General features: G+C 54.3%; 1 protein-coding gene across 3 annotated transcripts in view; it reads right to left on the bottom strand.

The window, feature by feature from the left end:
- SPSB1 (splA/ryanodine receptor domain and SOCS box containing 1) overlaps nt 1-14,999 on the bottom strand; it is a 68,698-nt gene extending 53,699 nt beyond the window's left edge. The window contains exon 1 of one of the 3 annotated variants that reach the window (XM_082612309.1): nt 14,861-14,999. The gene's annotated coding sequence lies outside the window, so the exon portion shown is untranslated. The remainder of the gene's footprint in view (nt 1-14,860) is intronic. The other 2 variants (XM_082612310.1, XM_082612311.1) reach the window with 2 other exon arrangements.
- Nucleotides 15,000-22,677: the final 7,678 nt, after the last annotated feature.

Raw genomic sequence — 22,677 nt, 5'->3', positions numbered from 1 at the left:
TAAATAAATAAGCCCCAAGCTGTGTGACTCCACTGCGTTCCTTGGCCCTGCCCCTCTCATCTGTACAGAAAGGGCACAAACATTCTATTCTGTGTTGTTTCTTTAAGAACAAACAAAAAACCCACTAAGTTATTTGCCTACTTAAAAAAAAAATCTGGATTCCTGGCTTCTCTTAGGGGAGAAAGAAGTGGACGCTATAGTGCCCTGGACTCCACATCTCTGGGTAGGAGAGGCCCCCGCTTCTACAGGACACACGCATGCTCTTTGCCACAGTCCTCATTCCGCCCTATAGCCTTCCACTGGCTGCTTCATTTGCACCTCCTTCCTGGTCCCTGGGGCCATCCAAGTTTGTGACCCAGTTTAAAACCCTAATTTTATTTAGGAGCACAACCTCAACCACTTGTCACTGGAAATAGCCACAGGAAGTGTCCCTTGGGAAGGTAATTAAAGTCTGATGCTTAAGGCTGATTTTTCTCAGAGAAAAACATGACAATGTAAGAAGACTTATGCCCCACTGTGGCCAGGGGAAACCCAGGAAGGGGGCCGTAGTCTGCTGAAATTCCTTACGGGATTTACTAGAAAAAGAGCAGAAGCATGTGTCCAGGGTCCTGTCCTTCACTGCCTGAACTTCCCTCCCTCTCCTTTGGCTTCTGAAGCCAAAGAGGGCTCACTCTTCGGATCTCGCCCCTCTGGATGTGCAGAAGTTGGGCACTGGGTCAAGACGCCGACAAGGACCCTTTAGGAGGGTTCCCGGACAGCTGCTCACAGGACGGGGAGCCCCCAGCTTTCCGAGCTGCGTGGCTATTTCGTTTATTTAAGGGGGCAGGAGAGAGAGGATTCAGCAGACACGGCTGAGCCTACTCACAGCTCAGCAGAGATACTGAAACTGTCTAGTGGACGTCTGAGGATATTTTCAAGTTGTCTGGGTCCCTCCTGAAGGGAGAAGTCAAAACTCAGGATCTCCTGTTTCCCTGCCTCACCAAGGACACTTGGCAAATTCAGCCTCCACTGCCAAGGGCCGGCCATGGCGACACGGCAGGGCGAGGCTGGACTGGCCTCGACCCCGCTTTGCAGCATCACGTGAACCCGTTTTCCCCTCCTTGTCTTGGCTCTCGTGCCTCCTCCACCTGGGGCACCGTTCATGGGCCCTTTCCTTTGCTTGGCTAAGGCTTCTCTCCTCCAGAAAGGTTTCTCCCCCGCCGTCCCCCCGGAGCACCCCAGGCACACCCGCAGCGCAGAACCGCCACCGTGCGGTCTCCCAGTGACTGCTGCTTCCTGACCCACTCCCCAGCCCCGCCAGATCCTGAGCCTCCCCACGCCCCGAGGCCATGTGGGGCAGTGATTCAGAGCAGAGCACAGACTGGGTCTGCGAGCAGCTCGACGTCTTAGCTCTGTGTGATCCCAGGCAAATGATTTGATGCTTTTTGTGTGCTTCAGTTTTCCCATCTGTAAAATGGGCATAATAACCCCCACTCAACGGGGTTCTTGGGAGCAGTATAAGTTAATGCATGGAAAGTGCCGAGAACGATGCCTGGAACATAGCAGATGCTCAGTAAACATTAAGCAAACTGGTCTAAACACAGGAGGAAAGAGTGGCCCATGTGCGCACGTCTGCTGGGGATATGCGCAGCCTCAAGTCCGGTTTGAGCAACTGGCACTCACTGTCCCTGGTCACCTCACCTTGGCATCCTCCACACAGCCCAGAACTCCACCTGAGCAGCCTTCAATAGGTTCTTTCCAAAACCACACTGCTTCTGTGAGATGACAAGACGTGAGGTCGTCCAGTCCTCAAAACTCAGCTCATGAGCTGCTTGCCCAAGAAACCTCCATGATCATACCTGCCTACATCGCTACCAGCACTTATGGACTCAGGAAAACTGCAATCCCCCTACCTCGGTTCCCGCCTGCAGAGAAATGAATCCCGCATTAGCTCCTACGGTTTACACTCTGAGCCTCGAAGAAGACAGCCTCCCACGGCTACAATATCTAGAAAGGTTGGGTACTGCCTGCTTTGTCTTATAAAAAATTCAGGGGAAGCAGTTACACCAACACAACATTTGGTCCTCAAGAGGCTCCCCGTGGCCGAAGAAGGGAAAGCCAGCCCCACTTTTCTACTTTGTCTGAACGCAGCTATTTTATCTGGCTAGGACTGAAGTGTGGTTCAATCCAAGGAGAAAAGTCCCCATAGAGGCTCCAAACCCACCTTCCTGGGAAGAAAACAGAGATCCCATCCTCAAACCCATAACATGGTGGATAAAACCACATCTGTGCCCAACACGCGGTAACTCGGGCAGAACCATCTTGGGCGCCGCAGCTCACCCTGGTCCCGACCTTTATCTATTCCTACAGGTTTACTGACGCATGTTGCAGGGAGGGTAGAGGCAGGAGTGGGTGGGAGAAGACCACCCCTAATCTGCCTCCGGGAGAGTGGCCCCCAAAATTATTTTTAGCAGCTCCAATGATTTTCCCCCCAAATTAAGCCTTGTACCAAACTCCACCCCGCTCAAGAAAAAAGAAAAGAAAAAAGTTGAAGTTCTCTGTTCACATGGCCTGTCTTCCTGCTCTGTGTGGCATCCCTGAGGCTCTGCGGGAAATCGGGGGCTGGGGAGGTGATGTCCACACAGGCATGGGACAGAGCCCTGCACAGCCTTCCGAGCAAGGGGTCCCGGGACGCCCAGTGCCCTTGTCAGAGCCACCGAGGAAACAAGAGCACAGTTTTAACCCCCCAAAGCACGAGAGCCCCATCTGACCCTCCCGGGGCTTCGTTGTCATCCCTCGGCCCAATCTGTCCAGAAAGGAGGATGTCTTCTGCGCGCAGCTGAGCTGAATGATTGGGTGGTGCCCACTGCCAGTGTGGTGCAGAAGGGGGGCTCCAGACACTGGCCTCTGCTCTTACCTGTGTTCAGATTTTTCCATTAGGACTGCCCTGGTGGCGCAGTGGTTAAGAATCCACCTGCCAATGCAGGGGACATGGGTTCAAGCCCTGGTCCGGGAAGATCCCACATGCCGCAAAGCAACTAAGCCCGTGCGCCACAACTACTGAGCCTGCGCTCTAGAGCCCGCGAGCCACAACTACTGAGCCCGCGTGCTGCAACTCCTGAGCCCACGTGCCACAACTACTAAGCCCACGTGCCACAACTACCGAGCCCACGTGCTGCAACTCCTGAAGCCCGCGCACCTAGAGCCCGTGCTCCGCAGCAAGAGAAGCCACCACAATGAGAAGCCTGCGCACCACAACTAAGAGTAGCCCTCGCGCACTGCAACTAGGGAAAGCCCGCGCGCGGCAACGAAGACCCAACGCAACCAGAATTAAATAAATAAATAAATTTATTTTAAAATGTTTTTTCCATTAAAATATACATGTAAACACTGACTGCAAAGCAAAACCTCAGCACAGTGAGACACCCTGGGGGTGAGGAGGGGGAGACACCCCAGTCATGGCTCGGGACTCGGCTCAGACACAGCTTCGGGGTCGGCGCTGTCTGGACACCTTCCAGTGCGGGCACTGTGGCAGCCGAGACAGAGGGGGCATTCAGGGAACACTGGTGAATGAGGAAGGAATTTAAAAACCCTTATCCTAAGCTGTCTAGACACCCCTGAGAGTGACACAATGGTGAGGAAGATGGGCTTTCTGGGGCCTTGGAGGGCACAAGGCAGGGGGTGCGGGCAAAGAGACAAAGATATAAAATATACAAAACAGCTCAAAATTGGCCCAATACGCTGGAACTGCAAGGAATGGGCGGGGTGGGGGAAAGCTCTATTTTTTGAAACTCACACTTCTCCAAAGATGAGGAAGATATTTTTAAAGGGACCCTGACATTTATATATAATTTATACATAATTAGAACAGATTTCACATTGGTGTTGCCCCTAAGGATGATCCTGCCAAGCTTCACAAAGGCAGGGCAACCTGTCTCATTATAGCTTCTTAAAAGCTCCAAAGTGAGCCACTCTGACAAGCAAAACCCCTCCCTCCTTCAGAAATCCACAGAGGTGCCCCCAGCGCTTGGCAGGGCCCCTCCCCTCTGAAAATCTGCCTTCCTCTGAATCCTCGGTTTAATCTCGGGGTTGCATGAGGCTCCCTGGCCTCAACCCAACAGGCAGATCCACCCTCGAGGCCCATTTCCCGTGTGGCCTTCCCACCATGGGTGTGGGAGCTCACGGGGTCTCCCCATCAGCCCCCATTCCCGAGGGAAGGTGCAGGGCCATAGAGGAGCAGCACCGCCCCAGCCAGAAACCCCAGCCTCAGTCAGACCTGCAGCCAGATCGCCAAGCAGATGGCTGATGATCTGCCGGTGGGCGCCCAGTGCATCTGGGCAAAAGGACCAGGGCACTGAACCGATGCTCCTAAGAGGCCCTGGTCAGAGCGCGGACCCCACAGCCAATGGAGACGAAGTGTCTTGTTTATGCACGCTTCACAGGAGCAATGTTTGGGGCAAATGGGGGCGGGGATGCAAGGTCACCCCGTACCCACTGACAACCCCTGGACCCGGCATTCAGGGCTCCCTCCCACACAGCAGCCTTCCCGTGATCCTCCTCGTGACAGCCAGTCCGTCCTCCTCGGGGTCACTCTGTGAAAACCCCCATCCTAGAGCAAAATCTTCTGGACAGCCACAGGAGGCCCCCTGCGCCCACTCAGCACACCTGGCAACAAGCTAGTGTTTCCTGCACACACCTGTCATCTCTACCTGCTCGACCCCAGACTCCTGAGAGGCCAGGGTTGCATCCCACACCTCCAGCATGACGTCTGGCAAAGATTAAGCGCCCAATAGATGACGCGGTGTGTCCAGCTGTCACAGCAGGAAGCACACAGCTGTGGATCAGGCCAACCTTCTATCATCCTCGGGGCCGTGTCACCTCCGGCGGCACAGAAAACGTCTCTGACACTCACTTTCTCATCTGTAAATGGGGAGGTCATACCTGCTCACAGGTTGTTTGAAGGATGAGAAATCCGTCTATAGAAGAAAGTACAGTGGCTGGCACATGGGAGGCATTCGATATAAACTAAGACCATTTCTGGTAGAGCCATACACAGAGCAGATGGGAGTCAAGATACCCTCAACTAGGTGTTGGCCCAAGAATGGGAGGGAAAGGCGGGAAAATGTTGTCAGAGGGCTCCTACAACTACAGGGCCAGTGTGCTCCCGGGCAGTGACAGCGCAAGTCTCCCTCCCCCCGCCCCCACCTGGCCTCTGTGCCTGTCTACAAAGTGTCTCCTCACCCACGGTCATGGCACCATGGCCGAGGACCTAGGCAAGGGTGGACATAGAGCAAATGGCCCCACCGTTCATGGACACTGGTCAGGGCATCACTGCCCCAAAGCAGGGCAGGAAGCTCTCAGTCACACCGCAGAGGAGACAGAGACAGTCAGGTCTCAGAAAACTGGGAGGAAAGGGGAAGAGGAAGTGCCTGGCTCAAGCCGAAGGTCTGCTCCCAGACGGGCCAGCAGGATTTGAAAGTGGCACCAAATGGCAACGCTGTCAGAGACCAATCCTGGAAACAGCTTCCACCCGGGGGCGGCTGGGGGAGAAGGAGCGCCACGACCCCCAGCCTCTGAGCTGGTCCACAAAGACACATGCGGCATCGCTGCCTGAGATGGGGCGGGGGTGGGGAGGGGGAGATGCACAAAGTGAGCCTGAGACCAGGTCACTCCCTGAAGGCCACGTCACGGGTTTGGGAATTCACCCTAAGAGCAAAGGATGCTGTTGATGGGCTTTAAGAAGGAAGTTGACATTGTCAGGTGCTCACTTTTAAAAGATCACTGGAGGGGCTTCCCTGGTGGTGAAATGGTTAAGCATCCACCTGCCAATGCAGGGGACACAGGTTCGATCCCTGGTCCAGGAAGATCCCACGTGCCGCAGAGCAGCTAAGCCCGTGCGCCACAACTACTGAGCCTGGGTGCCGCAACTACTGAGCCCGCATGCCGCAACGACTGAAGCCCACGCACCTAGAGCCCGTGCTCCGCAACAAGAGAAGCCACCACAATGAGAAGCCCGTGCACCACAACGAAGAGTAGCCCCTGCTCGCCACAGCTACAGAAAGCCCGCGTGCAGCAACGAAGACCCAATGCAGCCAAATAAATAAATTAAAATAAATAACTAAATAAATAAATAACTGGTTTTTAAAAAATGGAAAAAATGAGGAACCATGAAAAAGTTCACTGGATGCAAGAGGGCAGTGTCTGGGTCTTTGGTGGTTATGGATACAGGGGGAAAGGCAGGTATCTGCAGTTTCCTGCTTTTTCCAGGTGAATGTTTTAAGACAAGCTCTCATTTCCACCTTCAAGTAGCCCCCAAGTGAGCCAGGAGGGGGAATCCAGCTTCCTTCTAGGGAACACTTCAACGTGCTGTGCCCAACATAATTAGCCAGAAGCCAGACACAAAAGGTCCCAGAGTGGATGATTCCAATTATAGGAAATGTACGGAATCGGCAAATCCATAGAGACAGAACGCAGACTGGTGCTTGCCAGGGACTGGGGGAGGGGCACGGGAAGTGACTGCTTAATGGGTACAAGGTTTCTGTTTGGAGTGAGAAAAACGTTCTGGAACTAGATGGAGGTGGGTGCACAGCATGGTGAATGTACTAAATGCCACTGAACTGCTCACTTTAAAATGGTTAATTTTATGTTATGTGGACTTCACCTCAATTAAAAAAAAAAACCCATAGGGGCTTCTCTGTGGGCGCAGTGGTTAAGAATCCGCCTGCCAATGCAGGCGACATGGGTCCAGGAAGATCCCACATGCCGTGGAGCAACTAAGCCGGTGCACCACAACTGCTGAGCCTGCGCTCTAGAGCCCGCGAGCCACAACTACTGAGCCCGTGAGCCACAACTACAGAAGCCCGCATGCCTAGAGCCCGTGCTCCACAACAAGAGAAGCCACTGCAATGAGAAGCCTGCCCACCGCAATGAAGAGTAGCCCCCGCTCGCTGCAACTAAAGCCCACGCACAGCAACAAAGACCCAACACAGCCAAAAATAAATAAATAAATTTAAAAAACAAAACAAAAAACCCCCATAGTCAGCCAATATCACAGAGCACATCAGCATATGGAGACCTCCTGGAATCTGGAGCCACCAATCCCATTTCTGTTGGGGGGGGTGTCACCATTTCCCCATAAACCTGGAGCCACGTCTGACTCTCATCAGCCCCCTACACCCTATGTATCAGGCCACAGGAGACACCTGACCCTCTGGCCTGTCTCTCAGCTCACTCGTGTCTGCTGCTTTACTTCTTTGTGGCAGAGTTTGGTGATGAAGGGTGTAGACCCAGGAGAGCCAAGCTGCAGGGTCCAGCTCCCAGCTCCTGGGCAGCCCTGAACTCATCTCAGTTTCCTCATCTGTAAAGTGGGGCAGCACCTACCTGCCCTACAGGCCTCGCTGACATTATGAGGACTGGGCGACTTCACGCACACACAGCCCCTGGGAGCGCGCCCACAAGCCAGCCTCCGGTAGGTGGCTGTTGTGACCGTGCTCTGAGCCCAGCCTATGCCTGCATTTATGCTGCCCATTCTCCACCTGATCTCTTGTGTGTGGCTCTTCTTCCTACATTGGTGACTCCATCCCGTCCAAAGTGTCCAGCTTGGTGCTCAAGTGCCCCTAAGCCCATCCTGCCCATCCACCTACCCTCACATCTCCCACACTCCCTCCCACCTCCACCTCCACCTCCCACATCTGGGCTACAGGGTAGGAGGCATCCTGCAGGAAAATGGGTTCTCTTCCGACACACACACCAGTTCTGCTGTGCCCAGAGTCCTCTCCACGGTCAAAGTTTGCCTATTTACAGTGAAGACCTAATGAGCAAACTGCAGCAGGAAGCAGCATTTGCCATGAGAGTCAGCCATCCCGCTGCAGGGACCCAAGGCCAAGAAGGTGAGGCAGCCAACAGGAACCAGGCATTGCCCTGAGGCGCTCAGCCAGTGCCCTGAGGAGTTCAAGTCAGAGCACACCCTCCAGGTGCCTCCCCTGGGTCCCAGCCCCTGGATGGGAGCATCCCCCAATGTCCTCCCCCTCCCCATGGGAGCATCCCCCAGTGTGCTGGCCCCTCTCCCCAAGGCCCATCTCCTGGTGTTCTCCAGCCTCTCTGCCCGCATTCAGCCCCACTCCAGCCACACACTGGTCCACGCTCACCTTCCACACCTGCCGTCCTTCCACCTGAAATACCCACCTGCCTCCCAGCCACCCTCTCCCTGTCAGTGTCTCCCTACGTCCTGGCGTCAGGTCATCACGGGAGACAGGCCTACATCTCCCACTAGACAGACAGGTCTCTGAAAGCGAGATTCTCCCCCTCCATCCTTTGTATCCTCAGCCCCAGCAGACTGGCTGCATACTGTAGGTGCTCAGAAAATGTCTGAATGAAAGAATGAACACCAGGGGTCCAATAACAGCTCACGAGAAGAGACCTGTTTTGGAGCTCCTGACCTTCCACAGAGCCGTGGGGGAAATTCTGGTCTGTGAATTGAAAACTTGGCAGTCAGGCCCCATGACGAGAGTCCAGGAGGGGTCAACAGGATACAGATGCAGGTGACTGAAGCTGGGAGGGGCAAGCGGGACCTGAGTGAGGAGGTGGGCGGCCTGAGAGAGATGTGAGGAGGGGGCGTGCGTGCGGGTGGGAGGGGTCTGTGAGGGAGGCATGGCAGGAAGCGCCAGGAGGGGCACAGCAGTGGCCGGGGTGGGGGAAGAGCTCTCTCTACGCAGGGAAGAGGGGCAACGGCACCAACGCAGCAGGGATGGCACGTGGACGTGAACTGAAAGGTCCTCGCAAGCGCGGGCAGTTAGGATGGTGACCTCCAGGGGCTGCTGGGAAGACCTAGAAGTGCCAGGGAAGTGAGGAAGTGGGAGCCAGGTGTGTGTTGCCCTGGGAACGAGAGGCTGGATGGCGGCTGCAAGGGCCCCTTCTCCCACCCTGACAGCACCTCTGGGGACTCGCGGCCAAGTGAAGCCTGAGCCCTGGGGCCCCTCCCGGCTGCAACCCTGGCTCCCCGGTCCCTCCAAGTCCCCACAAGGGGCCTCAGTTTACCTCTGACCAGCTGGAGGGGGCAGCAGGCTGTGAGGCTGGGCCAGTCACATCGTGGCGGCTCTAGAGCCCCCAAGCCCACCATCAGAGCCCCTCCTTCCTCATCCCCACAGGGACCCCAAAGGTCCACGACGAGGCCCCTCCCTGGAGCCTGTAACTCGCAGGGAGAGCAATGAAAAACCAGAGACCAAGTGTCCACTGCAGACGAATGGAGAAGCAAAGTGTGGTCCATCCATACAGTGGAATGTTATTCAGCCGTAAAAAAGCAGGAGATTCTGACACGGGCTACAGCACAGATGAGCCTTGAAGACATGGTGCTAAGGGAAATAAGCCAGTCACAGAAGGGCAACCCTGTATGATCCCAGTTACATGTCAGATCTAAAGTAGTCAAGTTCACAGAGACAGAAAGTAGAAGGGTGATCGCCAGGGGCTGGAGAGAGACGGGGAGATGGGGAGGTAGTGTTATCGGGGACAGAGTTGTAGTTTTACAAGATGAAAAGAGCTCTGGAGGTGGAGCTGGTGCTCACTGCAGAGCAAAGTGAATGTGCTTAATCCCACTGAACTACACACTTAAAAATGGTTAAGATGTAATTTTTTTTTTTTTTTTTTTTTTTTTTTTTTGCGGTACGCTGGCCTCTCACTGTTGTGGCCTCTCCCGCTGTGGAGCACAGGCTCCGGACGCGCAGGCTCAGCGGCCATGGCTCACGGGCCCAGCCGCTCCAGGGCATGTGGGATCTTCCCGGACCGGGGCACGAACCCGTGTCCCCTGCATCGGCAGGCGGACTCTCAACCACTGCGCCACCAGGGAAGCCCTTAAGATGTAATTTTGATGTCATGTGTATTTTACCATGATTAAGAAAAGAGAGAGAAAAGCATCAAAGCCCTAAGCCAAGAGAAAGCTCCCCAGATGGCCTTTGGGCACCCTGACGCCCACTGTGGAGACCCCAACACACACCCTCTTTGTCAGAGGTGGACCCTCCCAGGACATGGCAGGCCCAGACAGGAGCACCAGGCCGAGGGCTCTAGTGCCAGGGTCTCTTCCCTAGTTCTAGGTGGAAATGCCAGGAATGAGGGTTCCATGCCCTCTGCATGCTTCATCTCATGCCAAGTGCTCTCTTGCTGATGGCATTAACCCCCTTGAAAAGAAGGTTCCAAAGTTTCTATCTCCAGCCCAGGCCTCTCTCTCGAGCCCCAGGCCTAGCTGCCATCTGGACACATCGGCCTAGACCATTTCCACCTGGGACAGGTTCAAGGCACGTGTGTGTCCTTAGCCCCCAGCCCTCGCTACCGGGTCACCATCCACTCTGACCCCCCAATAGACACCCACAATTCTTCCCCCTTCTTTAACATCCCACGTCCAACTAGTTACCAAACCTGCCAACTCCACCCTGAAAACGCCACCTCCACCCTGCCCGGCAGGAAAACAGACGCAACGTAACCCAAGGGAACATTTTTAACAGTCAGAGGCCCCGAGAGCAGAGCCGGCAGCTGTGTGTGGCCACAAGCAGCCTGTCTGGCGAGGGCTGTTCACAGCTGGAGCAGCTGTTGAGACCCTGTCACTAGGTCGACCCTAGATTCCTACTCAGCGTGGCGCTACGCCCTCAGCCTTGGGCGCATATCGCCCACCGCCTCTTTCATTTCCCCAGAGGCACCCCGAGGGCGGCCAATGCTCCCACACACACCCCACGCACCATCATCCACAGGGGGAGTTCAAGACGGTTCAGCTTGGGTTTATGTTGGGGGCAGCGCTTGGGGACGGACCATTTCCGCATCCCTGACGCCCAGCCCTGCCCTGAAGCCCATGCCTGCCTTGCAAGGGCCCAGCCTCAGTGGAGGGACACGGACAACACACAGCCTTGGTGGCTTCTCCAAGGGAGGCCCAGGGAGCCTGCGTGCTCTGTCTTCTGACCAGCAGACTCATTTATTTGTTATGTTGGACAATGAAGAGAATTTTTAAAACACAAAACAGCAGGAAGCTTCCCAAAGGCTTTGTGGGGGGGTGGGAGCTTTGGTGGCAACAAGGTAAATCCCCTGCCGTGAGCCATCCTCCCCTGGGCACTGCCAGGAAGGACCCTCAGCTCCAAGTACGGAAGAGTACCCTTACCCCGACTTGCCCTCCGAAGTCTACCTCTTGGAGACTTAACGCTTCCCCTAAATGCTTTTTAGAAAGTACTTACAGGTGACTGACATCATGTCTGAGATTTGCTTCCAAATAACCCAGGATGAGTGTGTGCATGTGTGTGTATGTGTGGGCATGGGCATGTGTGCATGTGTGTGCATTGTGTGCATGTGTATGTGTGGGCATGGGCATGTGTGCATGTGTGTGCATGTGCATGTGTGGGCATGGGCATGTGTGCATGCACATACGTATGTGTGTATGCGTGCTGACACTTGAAGCTGGTGAGGGAACCTTATATTTCTCACAACTTTGGTATATGTTTGAAACTTTCCATAATAATAACAATTTTTCATTAAAAAATTAACAAATGCTTCCTGAAGAAAAGGCTAAGGTGATGGAGGTGGGAGACTACTGGTTAAGGGTCTGGGTGCCAAAATCACGTTTAGGGTTTTCCTCCACCAAACAGTAGCAAAACTCTAACCTTGGCCAAGTCACGTGGCTGTTCCAGCCTCAGTAGAAGGTGGACGAAGGGAAAAGCCACTCACTGCCCTGGGTTCATAGGAAGAGGACGAGGGTTAAGGACTCAGATCAGAGTCTGCCACTAGCGCAGGGGCCATAACACTGTTTCCCTCTGTCATTATTATTACTGTCATCATCATCATCATCATCACCAAACAAGGTCGTACCCACAAAGCATTTACAGCACAATGCCTGGCACTTTTCAGTCTTAGATTGGGAGGGATGCTATCAGATAACAGGGAAATGGGAGAGCACTGGGCTGAAAGTCCAAAATAAAGGTCCTTTTTTTTTTTTTTTTTTTTTTTTTGCGGTATGCGGGCCTCTCACTGCTGTGACCTCTCCCGTTGTGGAGCACAGGCTCTGGACGCGCAGGCTCAATGGCCATGGCTCACGGGCCCAGCCGCTCCACGGCATGTGGGATCTTCCCGGACCGGGGCACGAACCCGTGTCCCCTGCATTGGCAGGTGGACTCTCAACCACTGCGCCACCAGGGAAGCCCTAACGGTCCTTATTTTAAGTCTGGATTTCATGGGTCAGGCTCGTGGGGGAAGGATGAGGTCCACCTCCAGGTGGACCGAGGCGTACCTATACCTGCTCTGTGCTTCTGTCTGATAAAGATGCTCATTCTCAAACTTTTCAGGAACTAGAAGATAAATCGGTCATGAAAAACAGCCACCACCTAGTTCTTGGGAAGAATTGTTGCAAAATTCCCAGACTAAGCTCTTGAACACCGTTAAGAATCACAGGTTTTGCTAAGTGTGAAAGCGTGCGAGCAGGCAAGTCTCTGCTCACCCAGGAGGAGGAGGAAGGTGCGAGAAAGGACAGGCACAGCACGGGGGGAGCACAGCATCCTTCATCCTCAGCGAGCAGTGGGCAGCGCGGGCCTCCACCAGCTGGACACCCACCACGCTCCCCCGACCCATAGGAAGATGATTCCCCAGGGGGTGTCAGAGTTTTACCAGGCAACCCAAGGGAGCCCACTGACGGGTGGTTTCAGCCTTACTGGAGCAGCCCAAGGAACGCAACCTCGCCCAGCTCCAAAGTGACATCACCTGGGACCCCAGGCAGGACCACTTCTCCCTAAGAGGCCTGGAACCCCCAGAACCCACTGATTCTTCCTAGAGCCCCGACCTCCCTGAAGCCAGGCCTGCCCCTGCTCTTGACTGTCAGAGCCACTGTGGTCAACGTGCCACTGCTTTTATTCTCTCTGCTTCCCTGGTGGTAGCCAGACCGGGAAAGAAAAGGAAGTTTGTAAAGTTATTGCATTAGGTCACTCCACACATCCCCATCTATCTTTCTTGCTTTCTCTCTCTCTCCATCTACTGGGTAAAGCACTCCCTGCAGAAAACAAAGCAGTAAGGGAACAAGAGAAGTGTTTAAAATGATCTAATCCAGCCCATCACTTTACAGCTGGGGAGATAAGAAGTGCCTGGCACATGACCTCAGCACTGGTGACAGTAACCCAAGGCAACAGCTTAGGGCTCTGGAGACGTGGTCCACAGCCCCTGGCTGTACAGTGTGGGTAAGCCAGCCACCCTCTCCGGGCCTCTGCACGGAAAGGAAGGGTTGGCCCAGATGGATGCCCTATAAGTAACATAGGGCTTCCCTAGCCGCATGACTCCTCAATGGGGGAGAAGTCTACCTATACCGCTAACACTTGATCTCGCACGCTTTCCACAGTGGGAGTGGGGGAAGTGCCAGGAAGAAGGTAGGGGCAGCCCCGCCCCCTTCCTTGCCCTCTGTCCACACACCCAGACCAAGGTTACAGGTCTGCCTCCCCCCAAAATGTTCTGCCCAGGAGAGAATTCTTCCAAGGATACCAACCTTTAGTCAGCAGAGATGGCATTTTTACCATCAACACCTGTCAAAACTCAACTCATGACCAGTTTCTGATGCTACTGGCTGGAGCATTTAATTAAACATTACTCACTCAGGAAGCAGCCCCTGCCAACTCACCTCCAAACCATACAGTTCATTTTCAGAGAAAAAGAGAGGGAGGGAGGAGCCTGAGCTCTCCTCAGCTGGTACCAGCAGAACTGCCCGAGTCCCCTGTTCCCCTGTTCCCGGGTCCAGCGCAGCGCTCTTTTGAGAATCAAGCAGGGAAAGTCAAGGTAAGCAGATCTCAAGAGCCAGCAGTCCCACTGCCAGATTACCATGGATGGCACACGCACACACACTCACAGAGACACACTCACCACACACAGACACACACACAGAGGCACTCAGAGGTGCACACCAACTCACACAAGGACACACTCACACATGCACTCAGAGACACACACTAGCACATATACATTCATACACTATTCACGCGCACACACACACAGACGGGCTCACACAGACACACTTTCACACAGCCCTCCCACACACAGACGTACACTCAGCACACACCATACACTCACACTCACACCTCGCAGTCTCTCCCCGCAGACCAAGCCACCGCGCCGCCAGGGCCGTGAGCATTCCGAGGAGCCTTTGCCTTGAACTTGAACAGGACAGTTACCGCCGACGGCCCCAGGCTGCTCCGGTTTTTCCGTTTTAATCGATTTCCTGACAGAACTCTTCGGCTCTCCCTTGGTGACCGGGAGAAGCCGCGGCGGCTCCGGGGCGGCGGGGAGGGTGGCACCGCCCGGGGTGTTGCCCGGCGGGCTCCCCGGGGTAAGCGCTGCGGGCAGAGCTGGGGAGCCCCGAGAGAGTTAGTCGGGCTGCGCTGCGACCCCAGATGGCGGGAAAAGCGAAAGTAACTTCGCGGAGCGGGGTCGCGCTGCCCCCCGCCTCGGCCGCAGGGATGGTCCCGGGAACGGAGGCCCCCGGGAATGCCAGCACCTACAAGTTGGCGGGGGCCGCCGCGCGTCCCGAGCCCCTTACTGGGCCTGCAGCTGCCGAGGCTCAATCCCGGGTGCGACGGTCGCCGGGGCCGCCGGGACTCCCGCCCCGTCTCGTCCCCCCAGGTGGGACCCGGGGCCGCGCGACCTGCCCGCGCCTGAGGCGGCAGCGGCGCTGGGCGGCGCCCCGGCCCCCTCTCCTGGGACCCGCGGCGAGACAAGGGCTCCCCGCGCACCCCTACCGGGTCCCCAGCCGGGACCCCACCCGGTCCCCACTGCCCGGTCCCGCGCCCGGGTGCCCACTCGGTCCCCCAGTGCGATCCCCGCGCGCACCCGGCCTGGCCCCCTATCCACCCACCCAGTCCCCGTGCCTGGCCCTGCCTACCGTTCCGCGGAGGCCGCCGCCGCCGCCCGCTCTCCGGGGCCGAGGAGGCTCCGCCGCCGGGAGAGAAGCCGCCGCCTCCCCGTGGCCCCGGCGCCAGCGCCTGGAGCCTGGTTCCTGCGAGCGCGCGGGCTGCCGAGCGCGACTTCTGTGCGAAGAAGGAAAAGCACCCGTAGGCTTTAAAGTGAAAAAAGGAAAGCGCAGGGGGGCGGGGCCGGCCCGCCCCCGCCCCGCCCCGCCCCGCCCCCCGGCTCCGGCTCGCGCTCGGGCTCGGGCTCCGGCTCCGGCTCCGGCTCCGGCTCGGGCTGCGGCGCTCTGGGCGCTGAGCGCTGCAGCGGGGGCGGCGGCGGGGGCGCGGGGCGGGTGGTGTGTCACGTGCCCGGCGCTCGCTCGGCCGCCCCAGCCGCCGCCCCACCCGGAGGCCATCGGGGCGCGCGGGGCTGCGGCCGAGCTGCCGCGCGGGGCGGCGCCGAAGCTGTGGTCCCTCCGGAGGCGTCTTTGGGAAACGCCGGGCAGCCTCCGCTGGGCAAGAGGCCGGAGTTGCAACACCCGGAGGACCGCGGCGGCGCTGGGCCCGGAGTGGGGGCGGGGGGCTTACTAATAATAATTTTTGTAATCTCTTGGGAGGATCAGTGTTGTTTCAGTAACCTCGGGAGCAAGGCCTTGCTTGCCTCATTTCAAATTCCCAGCAGCTTAAAGTTCCGTAATTCTAGGGCACAGGAGAGGAGTTCCTGGGCCGGCAGATAACCCAGGGACTCGCCGCCCTGCCGGAGCCCCGGGACGCATTTCCGTCTCGGTGCCCACAAGGACCCGGGTCTTGGGACTCCCAGACCCTGGGGGCCCGGCACCTTGGCATCCCCAGCTCCTTGATGGCTCTGGGCATACAGCAGGCGGCTTCGCCTGAGTGTTTGTTGAATGAATGAAGGAAGGAAGGAGAGAATGCCTGGTAGGTACCCACCACCCCCAACCCCGCCAAGACTTCTCTAGGTCACCAAAGAAATTCCTCCCCCGCCCTCAACAGAGCAGGCAGTTGCACCCTAGAACCGGGAAGATTGTAAGGAAAGAAGGTTTCAAAGACCAAAATCTCTTTACATTACTCCACCCCTCGTTGTGTGTAGTGTCCCTGGAAGGGAATGGAGAATTAACATTATTAGAGAAGCTGCTGGGAAGAACATGGCTCCACAGTTATTTCATCTCTACTGTAACTAGGAGGGCGGGACTGTTATACCGATTGCAAAGATGAAGCAGTGAAACTGAGCAGGACCCTGTAGGGGCTCCTGGGCGTAGGGAGCCTTTCTGTGCAGCCTCCATGACCTTCTCTGAGTTCCAAAGGGCAGATTTGAACAGTTGCTAATCCGGGAAGAGAGGGGATGCAGAGTCAAGGGAGGAACACCCAAGAAATAGTAGTACAGCCTTGGGGCAGAGTCCTGGTTCCAGCTAAAGGGACACACAGAGTAATTTTTTTTTTTTTTGCGGTACGCGGGCCTCTCACTGTTGTGGCCTCTCCCGTTGCGGAGCACAGGCTCCGGACGCGCAGGCTCAGCGGCCATGGCTCACGGGCCCAGCCGCTCCACGGCATGTGGGATCTTCCCGGACCGGGGCACGAACCCGTGTCCCTGCATCGGTAGGCAGACTCTCAACCACTGCACCACTAGGGAAGCCCCAGAGTAATATCTTTAACCCTTTTTTATGGAATTCAAACCCAACAAATGGAAGATGTCAGCATTCTCCATACCAGAGAAGACCACCTGAGGCCAGACTAAAGGAACCAGAGAAGCTCATCAAGATTACCTGAGGGGCTACCCTGGCGGTCCAATGGTTAAGACTCACTCTTCCACTGCAGGGAGTGTGGATTCGATCCCTGGTCAGGAAACTGAGATCCCACACGCCTTGCGGTGGGGCCAAAAATTTTTAAAATAAATAAATAAAAGATTACCTGAGACCAGATTAAAGGAGTGCAGGTCCTGCACACACCCTGATCTTATCAGCAACCTCACCCTTTGAAGTATTGCTATAAAACTCCTCACCAAATCCTCCCGGGTTGGGACACATATTTTTCGAGGGCAGGAGCCTGCTGTGTCCCCCTCTGCCTGGCAAAGCAATGAAGCTATTCTTTTCTACTTCACCCAAAACTCTGTCTCGGAGATTCATTTCGGCACCAGTGTACAGAGGCTGAGCTTTCGGCATCAGCAGCAGTAACTGGGGAAAGGCCCCGCTGTAGCAGAGCTTGGGGCCCAGCTGGACTCTGTGAGATGCCAGAGTTTGTTGTCTTCTCACCTCACTGGTGCTGAAAGTCAGTTTTGTTTTGTTTTGTTTTGAATTTTAAAAATACTGTAGCAGTCATGGGCAGGGCGGGCCTGTGTTCCGGCCTTGGTTAACACTCTGGGTCTGAGTTGTCTAGTATGTTGAACCTAGGCCTGGCAGGCAGGGAGCCACTGCCAGCACCCCAGGGATGCTTTGCATTTAAAAGGAGCCCCGGACTCCCTTTAGCCGCTTGCGATTTGAGAACTGTTAGTTGTCCCAAGATGAAATGGGACTTGGGAGAACCATGAAAATGAAACCTTGTAATTCAGATTGGGACTTGGACCCACGGTCTTTTAACTGAGATCACACCTGCTCTCAGGACTTAGTGAAGCTCAGGTTCTTGATGTCTCATCACAGAAAGAATTCAGTGAGAGACAAAGTGATGGCTAAGAAGTGGATTTATTTGGAGAGAAACACACTCCACAGACAGAGTGTGGGTCATCTCAGAAGGTGGGGAGCCGCCCCAGGGTATGGGGTTGTCAGTTTTTATAGGGATGGGTAATTTCATAGGCTAATGAGTGGGGGGAGACTTCCAGCTATTTGGGGGAAGGGGTGGGGATTTCCAGAAGTTGGGCCACCGCCCACTTTTTGACCTTTATGGTCAGCCTTGGAACTGTCATGGCGTCTGTGGGTGTGTCGTTTAGCTTGCTGATGTGTTACAGTGAGTGTATGATGAGGCTCAAGGTCTAGTGGATGTGGACTCGTCCACCATCTTGGACCTAGTTGGTTCTAACCAGTTTATACCGTGTCCTATGGCTATGTCATTCTTTTAAAGGTTGTGCCCTGCCCCCTTCCCCCCTGTTTCAAAAACATCCAGGGTGGCAGGAAGTCTTTCCGAGTTCCTGGTGGACCCCCAGAGTAGCCTAATCCCTGCCAAGTACAGCTGCCTCTATGGCCTCTGTGCTTCATTCCTCTTCCGTGTTCTGCGGGAAGTGGGCACCTCTCACTAGGAGCTGTCCTGGCTGGGACAGGGGGTGGGGGGAGGCTGGTGCTTCAGCCACATAGCCTGGGACCGTGATGCCGTCAGCCTTCCTGAGGGGAGCTCCTCCAGGCCTCGCCCTTAGCCTGGACGATATTTAAATGTTATTATTGACCTTCCAGAGCAGACCAAGTGTAATTCAAGTGGCAGAGTCCGTCCATTTGGGACCAGAGCCCCACTTCTGATGTGAGGGCCCCGAAACAGACCATTTCCAATCAGAAGTCCGCAGCGCTCCCACCCCACCCTCCTTCAGCATTAATCTGACCTCTCAGCTCAGATCCAGTTGGGTAATTAGCTCCTGCTGACCTAAATTTCCCAGAGCAATCCCTGGGGAGTGAGCCTTCCTCTCCACCAGGGCATGGGCAGGTAAGCCTATCGATGCTGGGAAGCTGGTCATCCAGCAGTGACCTGGAACAGTGTTGAGCAATTGTGGAGACCAGATTGTGTGAAAGGGGTGTATACTCATGCCATCAGCACTGATACTATTGTTAAAAAGATACATAAACTTGTCATATTGTGACATCAGCCGATAAACACCATCCAGGAGTTTGAAGACTGACTCAAGTCTTAAACCAAGTATCTCTGTTCCACAGGGGTGAGTGGGGGGGGGTGGCTGTGGCTCCTGGTGGTGTCATCTCCCCCCAACTCCACCTCCACCTCCACTCAACATTTCATCACTTACATCAACACTGTTTGCTCATCTCTCTAATCTGTTTCAGGAAAATGATGGGGAGAAATTATTAGATAGCAAACTAGCTATCAGCTGCTTTTTCTGATGATGAAAAGTCTGTCCAGAGATGATGTCTCAGACACACTTTGAGCATTCAGAGCAGAATCCTGCTGCCCTCACAAGCTCCTGCCTCCTGGGGGCTCCCATTGTCTTTGAGTCCCTTTTGTTGATTGGAGTGAATGGACAAGGGATTTGGGATTAGACAAGCCTAGGGCAAACCCCAGCGCTGCCATTCACTTGGGCAAGTTACTTAATCTTTCTGGGACCCAGTTTTCTCACCTGTAGAATAGCTCTACAAGTTTTCCAGGATTTGGTGGTGGGGGAAAAGTAGCAGTCATTCCACAAATATTCATTGAGTACAACATGCGCAAGGTATTGGGCTAAAATGAAATCCAGAGGGTTTAGAGGAATGTCAAGATAATAGACACATTTTAGATATTATTGTTGACAATAAGAAAAAGAGGTTTCCTAAAAAAGCATGGGATCCGTAACACAAAAGTGTGGCAAGATCCACCAAAACAGAAAGAACGCTGAAGCATATTTTTAAAAATTTAAGCCCATTCTGCATCCCTAACACGACATATACTTAGCTCATGAAGTGAAACTGAAGTAGAATAGACCTTATCTTTCAGAACTTTGATCTTAAAGCATTCATGAATTAGTACACGGATTCTTTTCTTAGACTCTTCTCGGCCTTAAAGGTCTGTGGGTTTCACTCTTGATCACATAATTAGTAGACAGGGACACCTGCTGGCAGAGTGTGATATTGCAGTGTAGCTCTATCAGACATTGCCGGTCATCAGAACAAAGGGATGATGCTGAGCAAAGTTGCAGACGCTTTAAATGAGACACTGGGTGGCAACCAGACTTGAGGAGAGTTCCTATGGCCTTGAGAAGAAATTAATAAAGAGATGACCTTGGACTTGTGACAATAATTATTGTAAAGTTATTCAAAAACACTTTCAGTGACTTAAAAGTGAGCCAGCTGAGACCTCGATGCCTGTCTTCACTCTTCACCGGAGGTTTTCAATAGTCCTTCAGTGTATTTTTTCCCCCCGTGGGAACATCTTCAGTATTATAGTAAAACTCTAGTACGAGTGAAGCACCCCTCCAAGTATTTATTTTATTTTATTTTTTACTAAATATTGAGGAACTGAATGAATAAATATCGAACAGCACTCCTCTGCAGGCTGAAGAGAAAGTAGTAAACAAAATGGACCAGACTCCTGGCCATTTCCATGTAAGTGAGGGAGACAGACGATAAACAGTAAATGAGATCATTTCAGAGAGTAACAAGTGATAATAAAGAATCATTTTATGGGCTTCCCTGGTGGTGCAGTGATTAAGGATCTGCCTGCCGATGCAGGGGACACGGGTTCGAGCCCTGGTCCAGGAAGATCCCACATGCCACGGAGCAACTAAGCCCGCGTTGCACAGTTGCACCTGTGCCCCAACTACTGAGCCTGCGCTCTAGATCCCGTGAGCCACAACTACTGAGCCCGCGTGCCACAACTACTGAAGCCCGCACACCTAGAGCCCGTGCTCCGCAGCAAGAGAAGCCACCGCAATGAGAAGCCTGCGCACCACAATGAAGAGTAGCCCCCGCTCGCCGCAACTAGAGAAAGCCCACATGCAGCAATGAAGACCCAGCGCAGCCAAAAATTAATTAATTATTTATTTTTTTAAAAAAAAGACTCTATGTAAAGATTCTAGAAAGTTAACCCTTCTGTCCCAAATGGCAGATCAGAGACCTCCGATAGTCAGGGACTCATATCTCCTTCCTGTCCCCCACAGCCGTTTGCCGTGTTTGGTAGACACCTTGAAATGACTTCAAACTCACAGGTCTGGCCTCTCTACTCCATCCTCATCACAGGATGCCCCATCTTCCAGCTAGGGGGTCAGCTGCCACATTCATTAAGCAAACATTTAGTGGGAGTGAGCTCCCATTCTGTGCTGGGAGATTCTAAGGTTAGCATTGGTCCCACAGGGACCAGTTTGGAGAATGAGATGACTCAGCTCCCATTCTGAATCAGCTCCCATTCTGCCTCACTCCTGGAAAATACCTCCAAGAGCTTAAAGCATCAGGCCTACCACCCTTCTGCACAAAGCCCGGCACTTGCCGGCTGGGAACTGGTGAGGCTCATTCTGGGTGGACCACTTCTTCATTGGGGATGTCCTGAATTTTTCTCTCCAGGAGGGATCAGGTTGGAAGAAGAAAGAATTAAGGCATCCAAACCTATAGCATGATCACAGATGAGGATTCTGAGAGTGGAAGTCTGCCCAGCCGAAGTTCCAGGGTGAGCAGGGAAGCATCAGTTGGCCTCCTGCCTGCCTCTGGGGACAGGGTCTGCGAGGTAACTCCCAGACATGGGAACATGCCATCTGTCATCACAAGGAGGCAGGGGAGAGCAGGGCACTGCTGGGTGTAGCCAGCAGGGCAGCATGTTCTCTGGAGAAGTGCATCCAGGGCTGACCGCCGGCCAGCTGTGGGCTGTGAGACATCAGCGGGGCCAGTGTAATGAGGGGAGAGACCACCGGAGCAGTGAGGAAAGAGAAGAGCGAGTCCACCCCCAGGGTCTCCCTCTGTGGCCACCCCGTGATGAAGTTGGACCAGCATCTCTACGCTCTTCCATGGGATCTTAACACTGACCTTTGCAGGGTCTCCCAGAAACACTCTCCTGAAGGTCAGCACTGGGTATGTCAAACTTGCAAAGCATTCAGGACCCTCCTGGAATTCTGCATCCCTTTATTTCCCCATGACTAATCTTGCTCAAGCAAATATTGATTGAAAACTGCAGGAGAGAAATATTTATTGTCCTCCACCCCAGCCACTGGAGACAGTCCTTCCCCACCCTGTGACCTGGAGCTCAGACTTGGTGTGGCCAATGGGAAGTGAGCAGATGTGCAACTCAAACAGACCCTGAAATGAGCTTGCACCATTGGGCTTTCCTTCTTGGCACCTCTGTGACAACCGGGAGAAGAGCTTCCCAGGGGTTTCCGCTTCCCCTTCTTCCCTGGGATGAGTGCATAGAACACAGCTGTGAGCCACATCAGGGAGCCCTAGAGCCCAAAGCAGAGGCACCCAGTCAAGCCTGGTGGGACCAGCTGGCCCCCAGCCACCCTGCAGACATGTGAATGAGAAGAAATGGTTGTAGCTTGAAGCCACTGTGTTTTGGAGTGGTTTGTTATGCAGCAACAGCTGACTGATACAAGAGCCTATGGTGTACCAAGTTCTGAGATAAATAAGAGTGAAACTAACTCCCGTGACAAGTGTACAGAGGAAGGGGTACATGGGATAGTGTGCAATGGGAAAATAGGATCAGGCCAGATAGGATGGGAGCTGGGAGCTGGAGGAGAAGCAGGGGATGACTGTGAGAAGAAGGCAAGGAAGGGAAATCCAGGCAGAGAGGCCTTGGGGCAACACTTCATGGCAGGAGGGAGCATGGCACTTTGAGGGGCTGTAGAAGGAAGGAGCCAGGAGAAGTGTGGTGGGGGGGTAGGGGGGTCCATACAGGCTGAAGGGACAGGCAGAAGGCAGACTGCCTAGAGCCTTGTGGGCACATTAAGGATTCTGATACACAGTTTGCAAATATCACTTCCACTGCTGAGTGGGAATCAGATGGGAGGAAAACAGTCAAGCAAAACAAAATAATAATAGCTTAGCCATTAAACAAAGTCAAGGACCTTTAGTTGCTCCTCAAGTACTATACATAATATTCTGAGCCATGTCCTTTGAGCTGTTTTGCAGGTAGTGAAGCCCCCACCAGGTGGAAGAAATTAAGTGCATGCTGCCCACAAGCACGTAGA

This window comes from Mesoplodon mirus, assembly GCF_964341445.2.
Source record: "Mesoplodon mirus genome assembly, chromosome: 3".
NCBI lineage: Eukaryota > Metazoa > Chordata > Mammalia > Artiodactyla > Ziphiidae > Mesoplodon > Mesoplodon mirus.
Note: the sequence above shows the minus strand (reverse complement) of the source record. Positions and strands in the feature narration are given on the sequence as shown.